Below are 25,571 nucleotides of genomic sequence, written 5' to 3' on the forward strand. Positions count from 1 at the left end.
TATAACAGGTTTAATAATTTCTACCGGGCCTACGTGGATTTCACTGGCCATTGCACAAACCCGGATCGTGATCCCAGGGCGATGCATTCTGAAACAGAATCTCTCTGCCCGGAGAATCGTTAACGACTTGTTAGTAACTCAGTTACCTAATTCCATCCATCGGTGATAATGACACTCTGCGGTCGGCATCGATTCTTTTTGCCACTTTTACTACGCATCGATGACTGCCAACGAGCAATGCCGATGCTTTCATTGTAAGATCCCGGGCCATTAAATGCTCGACACGGTTCATTATCAGAGATAGGAAAAATAGCCGTAAAATTAACGTTTCGTTTTACGAGCGTCAAATTAGTATCGGTATCGAGTTATTGCGATTCGCAAAGTAAGTGAGTTTTAGTGCAGCTGCCAGCTTCTCAGAGGCCGTATTCAACGACCTCGTTGATCGTAAATTAGAGAAAAGTGCGTCGAATAGGAATCACGAAAGCGTAGAATCGCACGTAACGCAGAAAATGCACAAAAATATATGAAATGTCTGAAGTATAACGATCGTTATGATATCTTGCGGATGAAGCAAATTCCTACTGGTTAGTTACTGTACCCGGTGCGTGCATCTGATACATCCTGCGTCTCAGAGATCATAGATAAGCGGCGACGGAAACAATCGAAATTAATCCACGTAAAACAGCTGATTTCATAGAAATTGGAGAAAAGAAATGTGATTATTGGGTTGGCAACTAAGTGATCGCGGATTTTCTCGATACTACCTAATGGCAAAACCCGCATTCGCTTAGTTGCCATATAGGAACAGCAATTCGACAGCTGCCTGATACGTTAACAGCAGACCGATGCAAAGTTCAGGAGTACTGTAACTCCTGAAACCCTAACAGCAACACATGCACAACGCGTCCGCCGTTTAGTCCCCTTTGCTTTCGGCTGGCATTATCCGAGAGCGTGCTCTTTGTCATTCCTACCCTTGTATCGCTGCCAGGCAACTGTACAAAGGCCTGTTCCAGTCGTCGAACGATTCTTGGGCACAGTTATTAGCAACGAACGACGACAGGGTGGAAATTGGCGCGGCACTTTGTATCGCGACTTAATACAATATATGTACAGCAGACAGCAGTTTCTGAAGTTGAATTGCACGTCGGTGGAAGAAGTTAGGCAACGTCGTACTGGGAGCCACGCGAAACGACGTATTGCTTCCGACGATTATTGCCCGAGAATGGATCCAACGGAGGGGAACTCGATTTACGCTAAGCTTCGTGATTGCCTTTGCAATTTTTTACGCCACAATGTGCAGGTATGTGGTTTTTGTTAGACGAGGACGTGACGGAAGATCTGTCCGCAGAGATTCTTTGGTATATTTACGCGTGCCGATAGGTTAGGGTAGGTATTGGGTATTTAGGTTAGGTTAGTTTCTTGATTCGTGTCATTAGAATGCGAACATTTGCAAACATTTAGATTTTGACGAATACGATTAAACGGGTGAAATTTAGTTATGCGTATAGTCGAAACTTGAAGTCTTTTGGGTGAAAGTCTATTTACCATTTATACGAGTAAAAGTTTCTTTTAATTCTTATTTATCTCGAGACACACTATATACCGAATATTTACAAAACTATAGACGATAAATCGTGGCTTATTAAAAAGGGTATTTTATGTCTAATAAACATATATCCAAAGTCATTCCATTTTTGAGTAACCAATGTTTAAAAATTTAGCAGTTGGGCGCCTGGCGTCAGGCAACCTGCCATGCGTCGTTCCTATTGACGCGCTCGTACGAAACTTTTAAACAGCAAATTATGTGGCACCCTTTCTAACCTAAAATAATTTATGAAATTATTCCTTTATCTAAATGCAAACGAACTCGTAATAAATTACTCGCAGTCAATGCTCTGATACCGTTAATGCAAATGTATTTAAACGTAAGAAGCGAGGAAGTCGAACCCTTCGAGCTCGATGTTACAGTTTATCGTGGCAAATTCTACGTCGACTCGATCGCCACGTATAACATTACTAGAAATAATGTGTGCGTAATAACACGGTAGAAACTCGATTATCTGATGGCAGACTGAAGACTGGATTAATCGAAATTCCGGTGGGACTCGCAACCTCTAAGAAAAACTTGAATATAATTGCCAACTGTGTTGCATTAAAAAGTACATAATTAATGGGTGGGAATACAATTTCTCGATCTTTAAGCATGATATTTAAACTGATTATGTAAAACATTCTGTAAATTGAGGGGAAAAGAAAGGGAAAAAGTATTCGCGTGTTGGAAGACGTTTCCGAGACCGATTTTAGAGCTTGGTATGCACTTCATTAGGATAATGAATCAACCGGTAATGGGACAGTCCTAGTTTCGTCATTCTTTTTTCCATAACTTTCCAATCTTCTTGACTCTCTAGAAAATAATACACGATTTGAAAAAAGTGTTTTTAAAAGTTTTTTTTTTTTTTTAGAATTTTATGTGATAAGCGATTGCTCGAATATGCTTTTTAATGTTTTAGGTTATGAAGCAACCTGTAACTCGAGAAATTGTCGTCTGTTTGTTGTTACAAGTTCCTTTATTACTTTGTTGCGACGATAGATAATTGTTCGAGCATTGTTTTTCAATTGTTTAGGTTAGGTTCGATATAGATTTTGATTGAACGTTAGGATAAGGCTAAATTTAGGTTAGGGTTTCAGGCTCCGGCAATGTGCTTGGATTACGTTCACAGCTACGTTCTGATTAGATTTTGGTCAGGCTTGGGTTACGTTCTAATTATGCTTAGGTTATGACAGCGCTAAATTTTCAATAGATTTAAATTACGTCTCCACTATATTTTAATTACTCTTTGAATTAGATATCCGTTCCGTTGGGCAGAATTACGAGGTATTATATTTAGATCCAAATTTAACTTAACCTATATTCTAATTTTATAATTTAATGTTTAGGCTATAATCAAGATTTAAATTTCGTTGGATTTCATCTACGTTGCTTTTAATCTCAATTCAAATTCACATTAACCACTTACTTTGGTCTATTTGGATCTACTGGTTCGACTTAATTATTAATCCAATCATTTTTGAGAGGTTATGGCAATATGTAATTCTATTTTAAATTAAATCGAACGTACGTCGTCTTTAATCTCAATTTAAATTCATATTTGTATAATACATTTTTTATCTACGAAACGATCTAGCGTTGTATAAGAAGTTGATTAGCTTTCGAAAGTAGCGAGAATGGGACACCGTTTCGCGAGTTTCGACGAACGATTACGCCAGCCTGTATAGTTAATCGCTCGACGCGAACAGAAGACACGAGACGAACGAACGGTCGACGAACTTGTCGTATTGCAAAGTCATCGCGGTGTAACGCAGCCGGGGGGCAAGAAAATCGATGCAACTGTTAATACGAATGATTCATCAGCACTCAATTACCGTGCAAACGCACGAGATGTTACGTAGTCGTGACTCGTACACGTCGAGGGCACAACATTGAAACCATTTGTCGTCACATCGTGGCAATAGCTTTCAGTAGCCGTTATATCTCCCTTTACGCCATGGAAAAAGATGCTGTCAGGTTGAATCACGATGGTGAGACACCATGCTTATCTATGTCTTTTATTTATCTTGTATCATAGTAGGTTCGTTTACATAGAACGATTTAATTTGTTCAACTAGAAATCACGTTTCCTATACATATACGCAAGGTTAAGTTTATAGGTTAAATTTTAGGTTAGGTTAGAATTGGTTTAAATTTCCATTAGATTTCGGCGCATCTTTTTACACTCTTGCGTTAGATTCGAATTACGTTTGGGTAAAAGTTTCTCCACTTGAATCAGATTTGTCTGTCCTTAGGACCAGTTCCGCGTTTGGCTATTCACATTTAGATAAGTTTGGGTTAAATTTCCTGTACGGTTTGTTTTACCTAAACATCTCTGTTCGAAGATATAAGTTCGACTTGAATTAAACCATTCATTTCTTCCCTTTTCTCTGTTACACAGTTAAATGTAGGTTAAGTTTGGGATAATCATTCATCCGTTATCATACAGAATGAAACCCGAGTTAGATAAGTAATCTAATTTTACCGAAACTTGGGATCAATTAGATTTTCCAAGCTACAAACAACAATTCCTTTATAAATAGTCATTGTTCGTTTCATTTGAGGTTATGGTACGGGTAGGGGGGAATGGGAAGAAAATTGGAAAGGATTTAGAGATTATTATCAGGCCATAACGATAAGAAATATACTTAATGGAATTTAGATAAAAATAAATTATTATTCTCAATGCTATTTCGTGTTATTCTGGTGATGATCTGACAAGGTATCGGCCTGAAAATGTATTTTTCGAACGTTCCAAGAATCGTAAATCGTAACTGGTTTCCCACTAACCATTACGATTGGTTCCGGCGATAAAGCCCGGCGGGTTGTTTAAAAACAATTTCGCTTGTCGCGCGCAGCCAACGTGATGCACAACATTAATATGCACTTCCGCAGAGGATGCGCCGCTCTAAGTACACGATGTGTACTAGCGTGTATTTATGTTGATAAGAATGAGAGGATGATGAGAGGAGGGGGGAGAGAATCGCGTCTGCGTTCTAAACTGATGGCGTAGAAAGCGAATAAAGTAGAAAGAAATTGTTTCTACGCTCTACTGGCTATGTTGGCAAGATCTTGGAAACCTGATGCGTAAGAGCCGAACGAATACAGCGAGGTTATAAAATAAGTAGACTGTAAGTACGAATAAGACGAACAATATTGGTCGTTTAAAATTGTATGTTTTATATATTGTAGAACGAATAAATTGCAAATGCCGAAACAAACACCGGTAAACAGCGTTGGTCGTTAAAAATTTGTATATTTTATTTATTCTTGTATTTAAAACACGAAACACGAGGACCGTGTAAAAATACGGTGAATAACATACGTAACATCGTAACGTTCCGTACATTTCGTCGCTTTGTTTTATCTTCTCCTGCGATTAATTTAATTAGGAAAGTTAATTTTAAACATTGTTTATCTACAGGGTGGTTGGTAACTGGTGGTTAATAAAAAAAATTTTTTTTTTTAATTTTTCTATCGAGACAACGATCTACAGCGAGATTCGTTATAACGAGACGGGATAAAGTGGACGCGTACCAAGCCCAAATTCAAAGTCAATTTTCTCGAAAACAAAGCCTCGAACGAAAAATTGTTATTCTATATTTTCGACTTCTTTTTTCGCCTAGAATCACCCCCTTTCCGTTTGTACCACCAGTTACCAACCACCCTGTATAATAGAACGATATAAATATAAATAAACCGTGAATGTTTATTGCAAATTCGCAAATATCGGACGAAACATTTTTTTAAACAGAATCGGAGTTTACAGAAATTTGCGAATATTCGACGAAATATTTTTCCGAATAGCGAAGCTGGTTTTTCTTTTTCAAAGCGGCTGTATGCCTCGGTCAGCTTGGAATATTGGAATTATTTTTTTTTTTTCGCTGATTGGTACACCGTCGAGTATATGAAAGCGAAGTTGGCAAAGAATTTTTGCAACTACAAAAATTCAAAGAGATTTTTACGCCTTTTCGTGGAATTCGATCGATTCTCTTCCTCCTCGTCAAAATGAATTAATTTGGAATATTGGAATTATTTTTCTCTTTCACCGATTGCTCGTAAATGTACGACAAAAGATTCCTAAAGATATTTTGGAATTTTTAAAATTGAAAAACACTTGTACATGTTCGCATGGAATTTCATCAATTTTCCTTCCCTTCGTCAAAATGAATTAATTTGCAACGTTGGAATTATTTTTCTCACCGATCGGTAGCTTCGAGCGTTTAATAGAAAATTTCCAAAAATTTGTCCTAAAACTTCAAAAACCGACATAAATATTACATATTTATACTCTTATCGTCGTTTATTCGGAAATTGTCTGATTAATTTTGTGAAAATGATATTTACACGCAAACATGGCAAAACTTGTAAACCCGTGGATGAAAAGGCTGTTTTTCGGGTTGAAAGGCCGCGGCTATCCCGCTTCCGGTGAAATTTCGTGCATCGCCCCTAATGGTTTCCTATGCAGGCGCACACGATAACCACATTATCTGCCACGATCAAACTCCCCGCGAGTGTTGCGAGCTTTCAACGGCAATGAATCCCTCCCCCGTCTCTTCCCCTGCAAATAAAATTTTCCCTCTCTTTCTTCCATGTACATTCCGCGTATAAGTGAATCAAGTCAGAGCTGTTGTAAAATTAACGAAGTAAAGATGAAACAAATATCGTAGTTATCGGTCTACTGCTGCCGGTGGTAATTACAGCGACGAAGCTACTTAAAATAACATTTTTATAAATATTACGATAACAGCAACAGTTAGGTGGAAATTACCTTTTTATAAGATACATTAATAGGGATATTTTTTATAAAAATATTTGAAGCTAAGTTTCAGGAAAATTTTACGTTACACTGTACATCCAAATGTTTCAGCTAATTTCTATAGAAATTATTTATTTCGTGTCTTTTAATCGTACAATGTATCGTCATTGTTTGGCAAAATAAAAATGAAACACCCTGTATATAGAGAGGGGAGAAATTTTAGATACAAAGAAGCTTGCAAAGTTTCTATCGAAACGGTTTCCGAGATACTACCAGTAGAGATATTTCTATCGCGTAATATGAAATTTTTCGTCTATCAAAAAACGAGCAGCTTTCTCGCTAAGGCGTCTATCTCCACTGTACCGTGACGCGCGTCCATCGTGCGTCAGAAGGTACGTGTATCTACTTCACTATCGAACGAAAACCGATAACATTGTTTCGTAGTACGCGAAACGACGTTTTGCCTCTGAACATAGCAGCGATAGGACACGTAAACGACAACGAGGTAACCGAGAACTTCTGGATTCGTGTTCCTTCGTATCAATTTCGGTCACCTACGCCTACTTCCGGAAGCAGCCGGATGGACGGCCGGACGTCGTGGGCGTTTCGAATCGCGATCAAGATCGATACGTGGAAAGCAGAATTCATTAACGAAATTAGAACGAGATGCATACCGGGTGGATCGCTGATAGAATTGCGATTTTGAAATTGCCTCTAATTGGAATTTCATACGATTTCGATGAAAATCTGCTTTGCGCCGAATGGTAGCCGGCTTACGTTCGTTTAGATAGCTTTCCTGGATTAGTTGTCAAATATATTGGAATTATCGAGCGTTGCGTCGAACGAGCAGCCCTCTCCGATTAACGTGCAACGATGGAAATAATTTTTTAACTAATTGGCAGCTTGAAGCGTACGATAGAAGGTTTCTAATGACCTTTTTGAAATTTTGAAAGTTTAGAAAGATCTTTATCTAAATTCCACAAAAATGACGAATCTGCTTTTTCTCCGTCAAGCGAGTGGTTTTCCTGTATCGCTGTAAAACTATGTAATTATATCTTCAACGAATTGCTAGTTTCGAGCGTATGATAAAAGACACCGATTTTTGAAACCTCGAAACTCGAGGAAGATTTTGATGACATTTGGAGGTTATATTCTAATCAGGTTTTAGGTTATTCAGGGTTAGGTTGAAGTTAGGTGATTTTGAACGACAAGTGTAAAGCTGGTAAGTAATAAAATTGTCCTTTTAAAATCGTGCTTAATCGTAATTCTACTTTAATTACTCTAAATATTTACTTTAATTGTATTCTATGTTATTGTAAAATATTGGAATTATTTTTTGTCTAATCGACAGCGTGAAGCGCGTGACGGAAGATTTCAAGGATTTTGTCGAAACTCCGAACGTTGAAGAATATTAGCATTCGGACCGCGTCTGATTAAAAATTACAATTATTTAAACGACTCTAATTATAGAATAAAATAAAACTTTCTCTCAATGCCACACGCGAACTACAGAAACGAAACAGGAACTCTCTCTTCATCGCCATATTTCTCGATGTATAACCTCACAAACTCTGTCTAATCCTACGTTTATCCCCAACCTAACCTAACATCATCACCGTTCGAATCACATTATCCACCAGAAGAGAATTATCTACTAAGCGTTCGACCTCTCCGAAGAAAGTTTCATTAAATTTTCTCTAGGTTGGTACTTTTGTTCTGGTATTTCCACTCTTCCATCTGCCTCTGTGTTTCGCTATGCAAAGAATATTAGTATTACTCTGGATGCCTGGTAATAGACTTGTTATCATATTGAAAGCTATCTCGTGCATCGACCAACAATTCAATTAGAAATATAATAGCGGAACGGTTTCTTTTCCGCGGAATTAGGAATTCCCTAGTGCCGTTTGATCTCCGCAAGAAATCGATACCGGAAGCTTCTGGTTTACTCGACGCCTGGTTCTTTTTCCTATCCGGACTATCGGCTTTTCAGACCAATTGGAACGATCCAGTTATTTTCGTCCTAATGAAGTGTGAAATATCATTGCCACGTTGTCTACAGATATTAATGTATTATTCGTAGATTATTTATACGAAGGTTATTTTTTTAGATATTATTATCATTAACACTAACCTTAGCAAACCTTAATTTAAAATTCTACGTTCATTGCTATTTCTTTTGTTCCTCTGACTTTAGGTAAATTCTTATGTTACCTGATCGATCAGTTTCTCAATTTTTGTTAATATAACGATTTACATAAAATTTTTTACTTTAGTTTTTAATTATAGATGAAATTTTGAAACCGGTCATCTGACCGAGTAAGGTTAGTGTTACATGATAACATTGTAATATCGTGAAATATTAACCACGAATTTAATTCGAGGTTATCTTCTTGGTCTAAAACAATTTGTAGGTTATTTGTGGACAATATCGATATCGACGCGTGCGTGTAAAATTCTAAAATGAAAATATTTCCAATCTCAAAGAAGTAGAAGTAGAAGAAGTGGAAAAGTAGAATACAGGTCTATTATTACTTTGAAATTGATTTCAACGTACTAAAATAATTTTACGCCAGTAATACGATTATTTTTCCATTTAACGCTACAAGTCATTATAACAACGTAGCATACCAACCTATCGTTTGTAGCGTGAATCAGAGATGATCGATTCTACAAGGTAACATTAGGTACGTATCAACGTGTCCACGAGCAGACACGCGTCTTTGACTTCGAATTTAGGCCATCGAATTGCCACTTCTAGTGTCTATCGGCAGCTAGGGAATTGGACCAACTGTGATCGTTAGTGACTATTGAACGTTTCCTTTCGAACAGTGGCTATTTTATTAACGAGCCGTTGGTACCAGTGCTGATTTAGGCCTGCGACGAAGCCCATCGCGAAAAACGAATGTCGTTCTCACCCGGAAGCAACGATAGCTCTAAGAAGCCAAATTACGAAGGTCTGGAAAGTGATTAGTTGGGTCGATTCTTAGCTCAGAAATAAATATCTAGCTCCTTCTGACATCTTTTCTTAGTTATTTCTTGGTTGCAATTCTTATGTGGCTGGGGATTTATTCGAAAATATATAGGGTGTCGCTTGATTCTCTCATTCTCAATATTTATGCCTATTTTTAAGACACAAAATCATGACAAGCGTATCTACTGTTAGTGAAACTGGACTTACGTATCGTTATGTTCTCTTTTGCTGAAACAGCAAAGAAACGTGAACGTTTCGTACTGAAATATTGCCTTTCCGAATCACGATGTCTCGGGTAATAACCAAACAACCTACGACCCAATTCAAATATTTTTCATCGACCGGAAACATGGCAACGTGACGACATCAAAATAAACAAACGTTAAAATAAAGATTAGTATGGTCTAGTGAAAACACGCGACGCGCAAGGTGCGTTATTAGTTCGAGATCTACTAAAGTCGTTCGCCTATTAGATCTACATGCTATTCGTCTAATTTATCTACTAAAAAAGCTTTAAGAAAGTAATTCTACGGTACAATGGGTTGTTCCATCTAGCACGCAATTCTAAACCATTCGTGCCACTCGAACGCAATTAACTTTGATAGAGGAGTATCATCATACGCTTCCCTTAGTGCTTGGGCATCCATTGTGAGATAAAGGCGCGTTTCTAAACTGATATTAAGGAAATTGCGATAGTCAACGCGTACGATATAAAGCAAGGTCAGTTGATAGGACCGAATGAATACAGGTCATCCCACCCATCTCTAAATTAGAAGTGGTGCTAGGGGCGCGTAACAGGCTGCACTCTTGCGAGAGTTCAAACGTCTCATCGGTTCGCTTTCTTAATAATAGCACCGCCCCGAATTAGGCAAGTTTTATCGATAAAGGAAAGAGGGCGACGACGTCCGCCTGGACGGTGACAGCCTTGTCACCGTTGTTACCGAAACACGAATATCGAATATATTTTATGGCTCTTAACCAATTCTATCAAATGCAGGGCGAAGATTGGCCCAGTTCCAAATCTTCCCAAATTTTTTCCAAACCAACTACTACGTATACTGACGTAAAATTTTGCTGGGATATTTACCACAAGTTCACCTATCAAACCTCGAAAAAAACTGAAGACTATACCTAGTCGCGGAAGACAGTTACAGCGTTATACAGTTACGGAGGACCTACGAGATAGGTCCAGGTCTAAATCTTCTCGAATTTTTTCCAAAGAAACTGCTGCGTATTCCGGCCTAAAATTTTGCAGAGATATCAACCACTATTGGAGGGTGGTACACTAATTTTTTAGCGAAGAAATCTGGAGGAGACTGTCTTTTAACGACATTCGTACGTTTCAACGGTCGTCTTGAACGAACAAAAGATCTCGATCGATTTGTATTCTACGTCGGTGTGTTTGTCATGCAGATTCAAATAAAATATCCAGGTTATTTTCTAACTCGAATAACGAACAACAGATAAAGCTTAAGAAGACGATAGAATGAATTATAACGACGATTTCTGATCGAAACAAAACGAAACGCAAAAATCTTCCAAGTTATTTCTTATAGTCAGTTTAGTGTGATGGGAATTTTTCTAATTCCTCGCTACGATCTTTACTCGTGAAATAATAAAAAAGCACGCAAGGTAGTTTGAAAGTTGTCTAGGGCCATTTTCCTATCTACGTTTTTTCCATTCGATCGTCGTGGGATCGATGCACGCTTTGGTGTCGCGTACCATGAAAAAGCACGTGTACATGTCGGTGGTGTAACGATGAAATGAATTATGGAGCAGGGATACGGCTACTATACGAGTGTCCGTGTAAGACTACGTGATAACTGAGAGGAACGATTCAATTTGTATTATTTGTCGCTTAGATTTCTGACAATAACTAACGATAAGAGCCGTGATTTCTTGACTTCGTAAGATACAAAGGATGTTAAAAATGGATTGTCATTGGCATTTCAAAATTAATGGCAGCTAAAGGAAATGAAAGATCAACAAATCCTTCTGTTACCGAGCATATTGGATGTCAGAAATGTTTAAACGAAAATTCAATTCTAAATGCGATATATCTGTATCTGCTGACACGCATTGAATAAAATTAACAATACAATTTAATTTATAAAGTTTCAGAGTAAAATCGAAACGAAAGATTTGTTCGATTGCTCCAGCGTATTTCAGACTTTTACGCTCGCTTGTCCTCTGAGCAAAAATCGAACACACCGAGTCGAGGACGAGGCTAGTGTTAAACGACTGACTCACCGCCTCATTATCGAGGCAACGGCCAAGAAATTACAGAGTTGCTCGCATCCTGACCGTTTCGCCTGGAAAGAGGCAACGAGTCAAGAAATCGAATCTTTTCTCCCGTACGATAGACAGACCGACGATGCTTTAACCGTCCGGGTCCACTCTGACCCAGTCGTTCCGTAACGTCTGTTTCAAAGTGCTGAACGTTCGATGGAAATCGGATACGTCATTTATTTTGAAAATTCGAATTCCAACTTCTTTCTCATTTCAATTCGACAAGATTCAAAGAAACGAACAGAACTTCGCTGGAGGTCCGTTCTGACCCGGTGCGCGAAGAAGGAAGAAATTTGTCAAAGTTAAAAATCAAAGTCATAACAATAAAAAAAAAAAAAAAAAAAGAAGGAAAGAAAACGATTCTTGTACCGTCAAGGTTGCATTTAACGCGATAATTTTTATACTTTACGCAAAGCAGCTTAGGATACCTTTTCGAGCGTCTAATTAATTCTAATTTGAAGTACGAACAGAGTTGAGTTCAGTTGGAGAGGAGGAGCAGGAGGTAAGAGACCGAAAGAAGGTTAAACTCGGGCTTTTATTATGATGGGAAGTGGTAATTGCTATGAATAGAATGTTGGCTGACAGTGTAATGAAACGATGATAGAATACAATGGCAGAGCGATGAGGAAACCAGGTGAAACTTGGGAAACACATTGGAACTTGCGAGCCACGTGGCATTTTGGCACGTTAATCGATTTTCTATGCCATAACATCGTACATACAGGGTGGTTGGTAATTGGTGGTACAAGCGGAAAGGGGGTGATTCTAGGCGAAAAAAGAAGTCGAAAATATAGAGTAACAATTTTTCGTTCGAGGCTTTGTTTTCGAGAAAATCGACTTTGAATTTGGGCTCGGTACGCGTGCACTTTATCGCGTCTCGTTATAACGGATCTCACTGTAGATCGTTGTCTCGATGGAAAAATTAAAAAAAAGAAAATAAATTTTTTATTCTATATTTTCGACTTCTTTTTTCGCGTAGAATCACCCCTTTTCCGCTTGTACCACCAGTTACCAACCACCCTGTATATCGCACTATAGCGTAACCGGTATCATGAGAATTTCATTTTTCTATGAACACGACTAGAGAAATAGATTCTGTAATAATTTCTAATTATATTCGTGAAATATAATATATAACGATATATACAGGGTGTGTCGACGGTACAACCTGGAGGGGGTATGGAATATGAAATACATTTTTTTCACTCGAACCTCTGCTTTCGAGAAAATCGACTTTGAGTCGAAGGCACTAAGAAAAATGTATTATTTTATCAAATTCGTTAAAAGTCGCGACCAACTTACCGACCGATCAGTATCGTAATATATCGATAACGGTTTCGTATTATTCGAGCGTGTAACGTAAAGGCACATTCGTAACATTTGCCTTACAGCATCCATTGCTTTCTTTTTTTTTTTCTTTCTTTCTTTCTTTATTATTGTTTTATTTAACTTACTGTTTTAGTTCAGATTTTTATCGGATGCCGCGTGAAGCCCGTTAGAAAGAAGCTAATTCGCGTCTCCAGTCCGCAAAACGTTAAGAAAATCTTCTTCGAATATAAGCTAGATTAATAACACTGAATGAAAAGATCGATCGAACACATCCTTCGACTAATTCGTTCCACACTGGTTCTAAGACGAAGAAGATAGTAATATCTTTATCAATTTTATATTCGATTTCTAGCAAAACATTATACCGATAGTGTATCGTTTGCTATTTATCTTTTGCTATTTATCTTTTGCTTGCCATTTATTTTTTGTCCCCCTCTTACGTCTCGTTTTATACTTTAGGGGAGGAGTTTCTGTGAATATTATTTTTCGTTTCTCGGAAGCATTCTATTTCTGTTTTATTAATTCTTTACTATTTCCTCTTACGATAAGATAAAGAATGTTCCAGTAATTCTTTTTCACCGAGTCTTCGATCCAACGATTCCCTTCAAGTTAGAGTTACTGGCTTGGCAACTAAGTGATTGCGGATTTTATCAACAACACCTAATGACAAAATCCGCAATCACTTAGTTGCCAACTCGATAGAATAGATTTCAATTAACCTTGAATTAAGGTGGAATTACACTTTGAAAGAACTTTGTTACTTTGCGCAAACTCTTTTCCTTAACGAATCAGTTTACATCGCGTAATTAGCCAGTTGTTCATAAATTATATCGTGCATTTGTTCCTTAATTAAATACAATGCTGTGATGTTCAAGTTAACAGAAAAGCTTAAATTTAATTATCCAAGGATAAACGAAACAATTCGACCTTCTTCGTCCTAATTACATTTCTTCTTTTAAACTAATAATTTAAATATCCTGTCAGAGTTTGAATTAATTGCGAATTACAAGACAACCATCTCTATGATATTCAGTAGAAAATAAATTGCACGCAGCAATTACACCGTGATGTACGTGCACGTGGGCAAATGCACGCGACCAGTGCACGCGATGGAAATTACAACGAAAAACATTTCTTTCTGTGAAATGTAATAATTGGCATCGATCGCGGATAATTACGAGCATAATAAATACCATGTTCAATATTTAGAATTGGTGGCCGGCTGTCGGAAATTGCGATTAATTAACGTCCGTAAACATGGATGCGACTGGTTGTTTTTAGTTTGAAAATTTCTGTTAATTACACCGTGCAATTTGCCTTCGGCTGTTTAGTCACGGAATAAGCGCGAACAAGGCAACTACGGCTTGAAATTCACGATATAAAGTGTAACTGTAAAAACTGGACGATATCTTTCTTTATCGTTTCTCCGTGTTCCTTAACATCGTAACGTTCCGTATATTTTGTCGCTTTATTTTATCTTCTCCTGCGATTAATTTAATTAGGAAAGTTAATTTTAAACATTGTTTATCTACAGGGTGGTTGGTAACCGGTGATTAATAACAATTTTTTTTCTTTTTTAATTTTTCCATCGAGACAACCATCTACAGTGAGATCCGTTATAACGAGACGCGATAAAGTGGACGCGTACCGAGCCCAAATTCAAAGTCGATTTTCTCGGAAACAAAGCCTCGAACGAAAAATTGTTATTCTATATTTTCGACTTCTTTTTTCACGTAGAATCACCCCCTTTCCGCTTGTACCACCAGTTACCAACCACTTTGTATAACTATAGACGTTTTAAGATTGAAAAAGTTGGGATTTTCAAAGTCGGTTGTTCCAGTCTTAAATTTAATCTGGTTCAAACGTGGGGTAGATTCGAGTTGAATTTCAGGCAAGTTTGGGTTAGTCGCATCGGGTTTTGAAACTAAATCGAGCTTCGATCAGCATTCGCTGACAGTTTATTGTTCCGTGAAATATCTTTATTTTTTCACGTAGATTTACGTGCACTTTGAATCAGCTTGCATTGAAAAACCAAGTTTGAAGTGGTCTAACCCCAAACTTTGCTAAACTAATAGCATCAGCCACGGTCGCTTTCAATTATTTATCTATATTTTCTTTTTACACCATGAGAGTATCGACATGACAACAAACAGATTTGGAATGCACCTTGACACGAAACATTCTTCGCTGCACGATTTCATAAAAACAAAGAGGTGTAGAACAAGACACGGATAAACGATGCATCGTTCTCAAGGATACATTTTCATTATCGCATTATTACCGCGCGACGAAGGACTCACGTTTGTCCGAGGAATAAAAAGGCCGATCGTTAACACGCGTTTCGGATCGTCGATGACTTGGAGCATTGTGTAATACAGTATTATGTACATCAGGATTGCGCATAAACACTGTTTCATTACATAGTTGACGAGATCGTTCCTTTCGAATTTTCAAACCGGTCCTACAAGTATGTTTTTACCACTCGGTATGTTTATACTCGGCGATCAAATTTTTTACTTTCAAACGCTGATTGGTCAGTACCGGTGCTCGAGAGTCTAACAAAAAGTAAAATTGCGCTAAAGTAGAAATAGCCAGGAAAGCCAAAATTGATGCAAATATAAAGGGAAACATTTGTTCGTTGGATAATAAAATAAAATTGCTTTTTCTCCAAAAAAAAAAAAAAAAAAAAAAAAGAAGAAGAAGAAGAAAGAGAAGAAGAAACCTCGAAAGGACCATTCGTCGTTATTCTTCGTTTTTGTCGACTCTTTTATGCTTCTACGATAACCTCTTGTTACTCTTATCCCTAAATCGACGGGGTGCGCGCATAGCCCACAAACTTTCAAGTTGAATTCTTTCGAAAACAAAGCGTCGTACGAACAAATTTTATTCTATATTTTCCACTTGTTTTTTCACCTAGAATCAAACTCTCGTCGATCGTACCATGGTTATACTGACACGCCATATTCCTCTATGGGGAATCATGGAATCATCGAGAGTCGGGGAAATAGTTCGGAGCACGTGGTCGAGCCGTTCATATTACATGATTGCAGCTCGGGGGACGCGAGAGAGCAGTCGAATCGAGTTCATGGACGTAAAGCAGAGCAGAGAATGGCCCGATTGAAAGGTAGGATGGATCTACAGAGCATACGTGACATAGATGCGCATACTTGAAATGATCGACGTTAATGGGCAAACAACGTGAGTTACGCACTTAGTGCGGCGGTCATGGGGCAATTTAAACAGAGTCTGGCCGAGTAATTTGTCAGCTACCTGCGTGTACCGGCTCTGTACTGGTCCCCATAACGTTAGAGAGGGTCGTAAGTGGACCATGGTCGTTCTACGTGTCTTTGAACATTTGGACGGCGTAATCGAATGACAAAACATACAGTACGATGATTTAAAGAATATAATTGCATTTGCGTGGTCAAGCAACGAATAGTTTGTATTCGAGAGAAAATTGGTGAGATCCTATTACACACCAACTCCAATTATACAAACTATCTTCCTTGACTACAATAAAGAATTTACAATTGTTCCTGGGACAGACAAATTGTTTGTTTCTTGTATCGCACGAATTCTAATTATACAAACTATTTTGTTCGCTGACCAGTTTCTTGGACAAATATTATACTTGGTCCCAGTCAACGAGCAAATAGTTGGTACTTGTTGCTCGACAGACGAATTGTTCATATTTGTACTACCACACGAACTGCGATTATACAAAATATTTTGTCCCCTGACCAGTTTTATATTTGATCTCTAGTCAGATATTGTGATATATTCGTTAGCATTAAACTATTTGCTCCTCTGTGTGTTCATGTTACAGACAAATATTTTACAGACTAGGACCAAGTATAATATCTGACCGAGCAACTGATCAGGGGACAATTTTGTCCATTTCCAATAAACCATTTGGTTTACATATTTAAATATTAATATTCAAAAGAAAGTAATTACAACGATCAATATAAAATTCTATAGGGTCTTATCGTCCCATAAATAAATTTCAGCATTTTTACTAAAAGTTTCATTTAATTACATATACAGGGTGGTTGGTAACTGGTGGTACAAGCGGAAAGGGGGCGATTCTACGCGAAAAAAGAAGTCGAAAATATAGAATAACAATTTTTCGTTCGAGGCTTTGTTTTCGAGAAAATCGACTTTGAATTTGGGCTCGGTACGCGTGCACTTTATCACATCTCGTTATAACGGATCTCACTGTAGATCGTTGTCTCGATGGAAAAATTAAAAAAAAGAAAATAAATTTTTTATTCTATATTTTCGACTTCTTTTTTCGCGTAGAATCACCTCTTTTCCGCTTGTACCACCAGTTACCAACCACCCTGTATATATGAGACAGTATATATCTTTTTAATCAATTTTAATAAATTTTTAATTAAAAAACAATTGTTTATGCTACAGTTAATTATACTACAGCCGTTTAATTCTTATCATTGGACAGATGGACCTAAAATTAAATTCATTAAGCCATGTTTTTGTTACACAGCTGAACGCGTTTAATTCGCCTAATAATTACAGTTGCAGCAGCTCGACAATTTTTCTACCTATTATTTTTTCTTCGCATAATAGCAGCTTACGTTCACATAGTTCATCTGCCATTGAATAAAATTTCGTTGCAATAAATCAAGGTCGAATAAATACACCATTACCATGATTATCCCTTTGTCCTACATGTTTCCTGCATTTACGCCATTCAAGGTCAAACGTATGTACTCTCAACTTTTTACAGGACGTGAGTAATTATTAACTCACTATGTTACGTACCATGAATTATCACTGATGACATTTCACATGTGAAATATATACGAACGCTATATTTGGCTGCTTGCCTGAGTCTCTCCCGGACTGCACCATTTTAAAGGTCAACCCGATTGCTGTTCTCCCCACTGTCCTCTTTATCAAAAGGTCCTATCCACCAACCTGAAACCTGAAGGCTGAAGAGTTCTGGTTTTCTGAGTTTTTATCGCTATCACTCTATGCAATCGAATTTTCTTCCAACAAGTGGAAATTTATTTTAGAAAACATCGCGAGATCCCAGAGCCTCGTCACGGCGAACGTAGGATGAGGACAGACCAATGGAACTTTGACGGAACGTTGAAATAGATGAAAAGTTCATGGAGCATTGCAAGGATAAAAAAAAAGGCAGAAAAAGTACAGGCTTTTACCATATTCCAAGAAGAAAACACTTAATTCTATTATAGGAAGAATTATGATACTCGTGTCCCACTGCTTCTTAACAGTCGAAGCCTTCAAGATAGAGATAATGAGTCATAAGCCTGCTAACAATATCCTGATGACACGTAAATAGCATAATCGTTGGCTTCATTAGCGTAAGCAGCAAGATGAAGACAGTAAACGTTTGACAAGTTAATTTGTACACATCGTACATTACGATCAATCATGATCATTCGACCACATACGAACGTAAAATTCTTACAAGGGTTGTAAACGTCCGAGCAAACGTGATTTCTCCGAACAGTCGTGTCAATGCCACGTGTTACGAGAAAAATGTGGTTTAACAACCGAGTCATCGGTTTTTATTGGAGAGAAAAACGATGGAATCGATGTGGACGATTGTTGATGGGAGAACACGTGACGGAAAACGCATACAAACAGCTGGCTTCTCTCTGTTGAAACGTCCATTTAAACGAGAGGTTCATTGCACAATGAATCAGCTGTAATTTATTACAGGAATGGAGAATGCTCGTTACCGCGTGTCTGGAAAATACAACATGGATGGAAAGGAAAGTTGTTTCACGCTTCCACCTAATTACCTTAATTCAACTATTTAATTATCCTCTTCTCTCGTTATACCAAATCAGATACAAAGTATCGCGTAAATGACTTAAACGAAGTTTAAAAGGATTACTCGCTTTCTACAAGAAATCTCATAGCAGATGGTTAAACGAATCTGTTAAACAGCATTTGTATGGTTTCATTAAAAAGCTGACCTCTGTTCGAAGCCGCGATACTTGGCAAGTCGCAAGCGGAAAATAGTCCTTCGAGCGACTGACTATCCATTTGCCAAACATTCACTCGACCAGTCTGCCGGGGTCCTTGCTGAACCCTATGAGCGTGTTCATAAATTACGACCAGGCTAAACAGCTGCGGGTTAGCCATTGCTAAAAAAAAGTGTGTAATCGCCAACAATCGATCGTAATTATCACGATCGTGTAAGTATCGTTATTTACGAGACCTTACACAACCCAATAGGTCCTAATGATACTAGAGAAAATTAGCCTAATCCAGCAGTAGACCTAAAGACGTCGTGTTTGTACGTGTCGTATTGTTAGTTTCGCAAGCTTTCATTCTGACCCTTTTTTCACCTGGGCTGCATCGCCCATGTGTTAGAAGAGAGGTGGTGCGTTCAGAGGGCAAGAGGTAGCAGGTGAGCGACCGGTCAAAAAGCCACTCTAACGTTGGGACACGTAACAAAGGGCGACACAGAGAGGGAGAGCCTCGACGTAATCGATAAAGTCAGAAAGGAAAATAAAAGGTGACGTTGCAAACGGCCGAACGACTATAGCGATATTCGTTGGATGAGCGTCGTATTAAACATTTATTTCCTGATAATCTGGGTCGATTTGTCGGCCAACTTGTGTCGCCTATAGTGCAGCCAAATACGAACATTTCGTGACATCTGACTCCAAATACATTTCGATATCTCAATTTCTATTATTCAACATTTGTTCCACAGTTTCACCGTTTATTTCGCTCCTCTATCCTTTTGTCGTCCTATTTATCCGGTTCTGCTCCACTCTGACCAAGTCTACGAAGTTTTTCGGGCCATCTCAGATATCCGGACACGATCTGAGCATGCAATACGCTCCTTGGTGTCTATAGGGTTCGAATAAGAGGAAGCTGGGCTAGAACCCAGGTCCTGAGGTAGCATCCAGGTTCAGGATCCGGAGGAAATGAAGAAGAAGAAGCAGGTTCTGAGGTACCTGGATTCTGAGGTACATAGATTCTGAGGTACCTGGGTTCCGAGGTACCTGGGTTCCGAGGTACCTGGGTTCCGAGGTACCTGGGTTCCGAGGTACCTGGGTTCAGAGATACCTGGGTTAGGAGGTACCTGGGTTCAGAGGTGCCTGGGTTCAGAGGTGCCTGGGTTCAGAGGTACCTGGGTTCCGAGGTACCTGGGTTCTACCCAGGCTTCTTTATCCTTCGATTTCCCGTGTGCTCCGGGCCTTCTTCGTGCTCCTTTCTGATCTCACTGCATTTGCTCGTTCGTCCCTAGCTTCTGTTCGACCCGATGAAACAATATCAGCCATAGTCATTTACCGAACGCGAATCTTTCACCATGCTCTCGGACAAATTGCGGAGAGACAAGAAAATAAAGAAAAAGCTTGCTTTCCGAGCGTAGTCGACACGAATTCCCTTTAAAAGCGCACGTGGTGCGTCGCTAATTGGATTACGCTCGATAAGCGTAGGACTCGCTGTGACACGGGCTTCGAACAAGTTAAGAAAATCAGATTTTGCAATCGGTTACGTACGTATTCTCTGCTATCGACTACCAGCGATCTCGAACGCTCGCGAAAGCCACAGAAAAATTTCGTTCTTCGAATCTTCCCTTTCCACTGTGCATTCTACCGAGAATCACCTAGCCCACCATTTATTCCACCTGTTGCAGCACATATAAATCCATATAAATATGATAAATTCCCCTTTGGATGTTTTATAAATTACGTCCTGTCGCTTGACCAAGTGAATTCTAAAACGGACAATTTATCAAATTTTTGTTCGAAAAGAATATTAGAAATCATAGACGGAGAATACCAATGAATACTTGTTCCTTCCTTTGTGGAAGGAACAAGCTGTGAACTGCGTCTCGCCAATACAATTTTTCAATTAGTTATCGATATGATTCGCGAGTAAAAATTTACGGGAACGATAACTTTATCTTTTCTTATTTTATGAATTTGTCATCGATCCACTTTACTGACTGATAGGAAATATTTTATAAATAAATCGCAGGCATAGTATCCTGATGCCCGATCACGCTGTCGAACCTGAATTACCTGAATTATGTTTCGGCTAACGATACCCTGGAAACTGCTAAAACAAATAAAGATCGGTATTACTTTGAAAAAAGACCAGATTGAAGATTGAAATATAGACGGATCGACTACTTGCAGAGGAAATATTAATATTACAAGTCGCCAAGAAAATGTTACTTCACGGTATTGCGTTACTATCTATTGGGTTGGCAACTAAGTGATTGCGGATTTGTCAATACCACCTAATGACAAAATCCGCAACCACTTAGTTGCCAAGCCATCCTATTTTATTTTCCATGTCTTGTGTGTTTTTGCGTATCGTGAGCTTTTCTGCGTCCTTAATTTTCCCACAGACGCATTAGTGTGATCACCGTTGCTTATCCATCTAGACAAGATCGTACTAGCAAATGTAATAATTAAAATTTCGCGTCACGACCACGCCTCGCCTTCTCGCGTGTTAACGAGCGAATGATTGGTATTGCAGGAGTTTCGTTACGTTTGTGTGAAAAGGGATTCTAAACGAGGCTTCCATGGCATTCAACGAAAGCACGGCTTAATCTTCGTGCGAATCTAATTGCGCCAGTCGATTGCAAACTCGTTCATTATCCTCACCTCGCGTCGTACGTCACGGTTCGATGACTAATACGCGTTATCGCCTAGCCTGGTTTATAAACGAATCGCGAGGCGTGCAATAATACATGTCGTAAAAATGACGATCATAAAATAGACGAGTGACGTATGACGCGTACGCTAGCTTGCGATTAATGATCAAACGTATCCCGATTTAGACTGCACGCCTCTCGCGTTTTGCTTTTAATAAGACAATTTTGCGTAAGTATTTTTAATGACCACGTGTCTTTTAAATCTTTTGCAGAATGTCTCGTAAAACTTTTGTTTCGATTATGCGAGTCATGCGACTGTAATTTTACCAGGCCTGGTCAGACGACCGGTTTCAAAGTTTCATTTAATATTGCACGTTCGTTGCTATTTATTTAATTTAATTTACAGAAAGTTATTTAAGTAAAGTTAAGTAAAGTAGGATTTTTAATTAGATTTTGAAATCGTTTGACCGGGTACTGGTGAGGTTCGCGTTAATTAATCTTCCGATCAACTTGCAGAATCGCCCCATCCTCATTGATCTCGATGATTTTTTGATATATTATACAAATCGATAATTTGAGCAATTTTCCTCTCTACATGAAACCTTAATTTCCGCTTAATTTCCGAGATATTCGCAAGGAACTATAGGTGCTGCTTGCGCACGAGGCCTTTAAGATGGCGACCGACTCTCGTTTATAAACAGGAGATAAATAATATACGGTATATAACAATAAATAATGTAATAATATAAATAGTAAGATACATAATATATAATATAAACAGAACCAATACCACAGGCGCACAATTATGGACAGAAGTGAACCCTAGACGTACCTGCAGCTTTTTGCGAATATCTCGAAAACTAAGCGCGATCGATGGTTGTAAGTATAATGAAAACTTGTTCAAAATTTCCAGCTCTACGACATATTCAAAAATTATCAGAATCGGAGAAGACGAATATATAAGTTTTATAAGTTCACCGGGTTTCCTGCAGACTAGATAATATAGCATTTTCTTGATAGATGAATACTATAGATCAATTACAGTGTTCATAAAAAAAAAAATGATCATAAAACCAAGCAAATCAGTCTTTTCGTAAGTACCAATTTCATACTTCGATCGCAGTATTCACCAAATAACGCAAAAATCATAAAATCGACAAGAACGATCTTTATAGCACCCAATATATATTCCAATTGTGGTAACCATGGCAAGTCACAAAAATCATAAAATCAAGCAGAATAGTCTTCCCTTTAGTATCCATTTTATACTACAATCACAGGGCTCAGCAAAAAATCCCAGAGGTCGTAAGATAACCGAAAACGAGCTTCTCGTGTTTCCTCCCTATATATGTGTACATAGTTGCCAATTTAAATCACGATTGGCACAGTAGACCAAACAGTCGTTCTTTCAACTCCTGTGTTGCCATCGATCCCGATTTTTTCAGGCTAAAAAACAAAAACGGTCGAACGTGGCCGTGCGTGAAAGTTTTTCGATGTATCGGGTGCACGAAATCCGAGAGCGACTCAGGTGCACGCACCAGTGCACCAGAGTACCCGATATCCCGTGGGCAATTTCCATTTGGTCTGGCGATTTTCACAACGACCGAGTCCCTTTAATACGCGATCGAAGCCTCAGCGGCAATTTATTAAATTATTCGAGATTATATAAATCAGGCTAATGCCTATTGGCACATCTTCCGAGGCTTACGTAAGAAGCACGCTCAGCTGGAATCTGTCAGGTGTCCGCCTTCGTAACTATCGAGATTCCTAAGCGATCCAGCCTGCCACTGGATCGATCATTAAATTAATTTGATTCTTTTTTTTTTTTAAGAAATTTTTCATAGCGTTTAAAATACCGATCTATCGATAACGATTCTTTCGTTATGTAAGGTGATCGTTTCTCTTACCGACTGTACCTGTGGCGGCACATGAGTTAGAGGTCAATTCAAATCATGTTGTTGTTTTGCCTCGGAGTATCAAGATCGTTAGGATACACGTAATGTAAGAATAAATAAACTCTGGGCAAAACAATGTCGCCGTTACGTGCAACCGTCGAACAAAGACGAATTTGAATTTTTTGACTCTGCCTCGATCGGTATAAATAAACGGGCGCGATCGAGAGGAAATTAGTTACAGTCAGTCGTCGATCAGTTATCAACCAGTTATCAACGAATTATCAGCGATCTAATTAAGGAGTCATTAGCGATCCGATTTTACGACTTATACACTTTCTTAGCGAATCGGTTAGTACGAGCGTTATCTGTATACTAATTTATCGTTTTAAATATATTCGATGGTTTCAACAACGAGCAATCTCGTCGATTAAACCTCACCGACCAACCATCCTCTAAACATAACCTCTACTCGTAGTAGTTCTCGTAATAGTACTCGTAAATAGTTCTTTCTTTTGCAATTCTTTCGTATCATTTAAAAATCATCGAAATGTTGAAAATCCTCGACATGTGAAATATAAAAAATCGACAAACTGAAAATGCAAAAAGCTCGGATGATAAAAAATTCTTCAGTAGTTATTACCAACTACTAACAAACTTTTCCTACGCTGGTTTTTCGTATCATCAAAAAATCATCGAAATATATGCAACGCACGTCGAAAATTCGTACCAGAGGATTAAAAAACGCTTCGTATTAAAGTCTCGGCGCATGCTACGGTTCAAAGGCAGACAATTTCGACCTTAACGACGTGCTGGACGATGTACAACGAACGGACGTGCAGGTAGATTCAGCGGGTCCAGGTAGTGTAATTTTTTTTTAATTATTTTTTTTTTATACTTCCGTTTTCATTTTCTTTTTTCCCCTCTGCCGACCATAAATTATTCAATGCTGGGCTACGGGCGGACATTCGAGCTTTATTAATCCGCCATGCTGCTTTTTTGCTAATAAATCCTCCCCCGTTTTCCCTCCCGCCGGTATTTTTTTCTTTTTTCTTTCGCTTAATTAACGCTCCGAGGAACGTGTTTCATTTGAACCCTCTCTTTCTACTTTCATCGTTGAAAACTCGCGATAAAATTGTTTCCTTCGGATGGACAGTCGTGACGAAAAAAGCTTCACGTACCCCTTCCACGATTAAATAGAAACGTTCTTCAATGACCGAAGAAAATACCACTTTAATAATAAATTTTAACGAATACCATGCGACATAGCGTAATGCAATATTTCATCCAGAATATAAATTAACAAAAAGTACGGTATAACGTGTTTCTGATATTTTCTCATATTTTTTAATATTAATTTTTAATATTTTTGTATATGCTATATATAATATTTTATATTTAATTAACTCGAACAAGGAGAACCTAACCCCATATTTGGGTTACGGGGCCCCCACGGAACCATAGCCGTCACATAGATATGGGTGACACGGCGACCAACGTGTTAAAATTAATAGCAACTTTTGAAATACTAACTGCAACAAAATATAATTATCCACATTATGTGAACCAGTCTGAAGTTTTTCTCTTTCGAAAATCCATCCGATCTATAAATATTCTACCGATCTATAAATATCGAATCGAGTCTAGTTACTGCCCACGGCAGACTAAAATAGCGAAACAAAGCAAAGCCGATGAAAATTTTTTAAATACAGCGACAAACAGTCCCGAAATAGGATCAGCGCCAGCTGATTCGAAGAACGCCATATTGTCAGCCTGTTAGGTACTTCCCAAGCACCCCGCTACTGTGTCGGGTAGCAACAACTCTGGTCTCGGTACTTTTAGAGAACAGGTACGCAACTGGGTACCACAGATTTTTCTCGCGTCCGGTTCTTACGACTGCTCGTCAGGCTAAACATCACTTTGTCCATGGCAACGCATTAAACGTTGTAGCAGGAAACGGGTCCGCGCGATTATTTATAGTACGTTGGCATGCGCTGGTTAAGCCGTGTTACCCGTTATTTCATCAGCCAGCAACGCGACGTAATGAATAATACGATTTTCAAGGGCCGCCTCTCGCTCTGCTTGACGTTATCGAGGACGCTTTATCGATGTCCGATCGCCAC

General features: G+C 38.5%; 1 protein-coding gene across 1 annotated transcript in view; it reads right to left on the reverse strand.

The window, feature by feature from the left end:
• The window catches only part of LOC117242557 (beta-1,4-glucuronyltransferase 1), a 58,236-nt gene that overhangs the window by 13,530 nt on the left and 19,135 nt on the right, over positions 1–25,571 (reverse strand). The gene's annotated exons all lie outside the window — the stretch shown is intronic.

This window comes from Bombus vosnesenskii, unplaced genomic scaffold (genome assembly GCF_011952255.1).
Source record: "Bombus vosnesenskii isolate JDL3184/JDL3185 unplaced genomic scaffold, Bvos_JDL3184-5_v1.1 scf7180000016274, whole genome shotgun sequence".
In the NCBI taxonomy this organism is placed as follows: Eukaryota; Metazoa; Arthropoda; class Insecta; order Hymenoptera; family Apidae; genus Bombus; species Bombus vosnesenskii.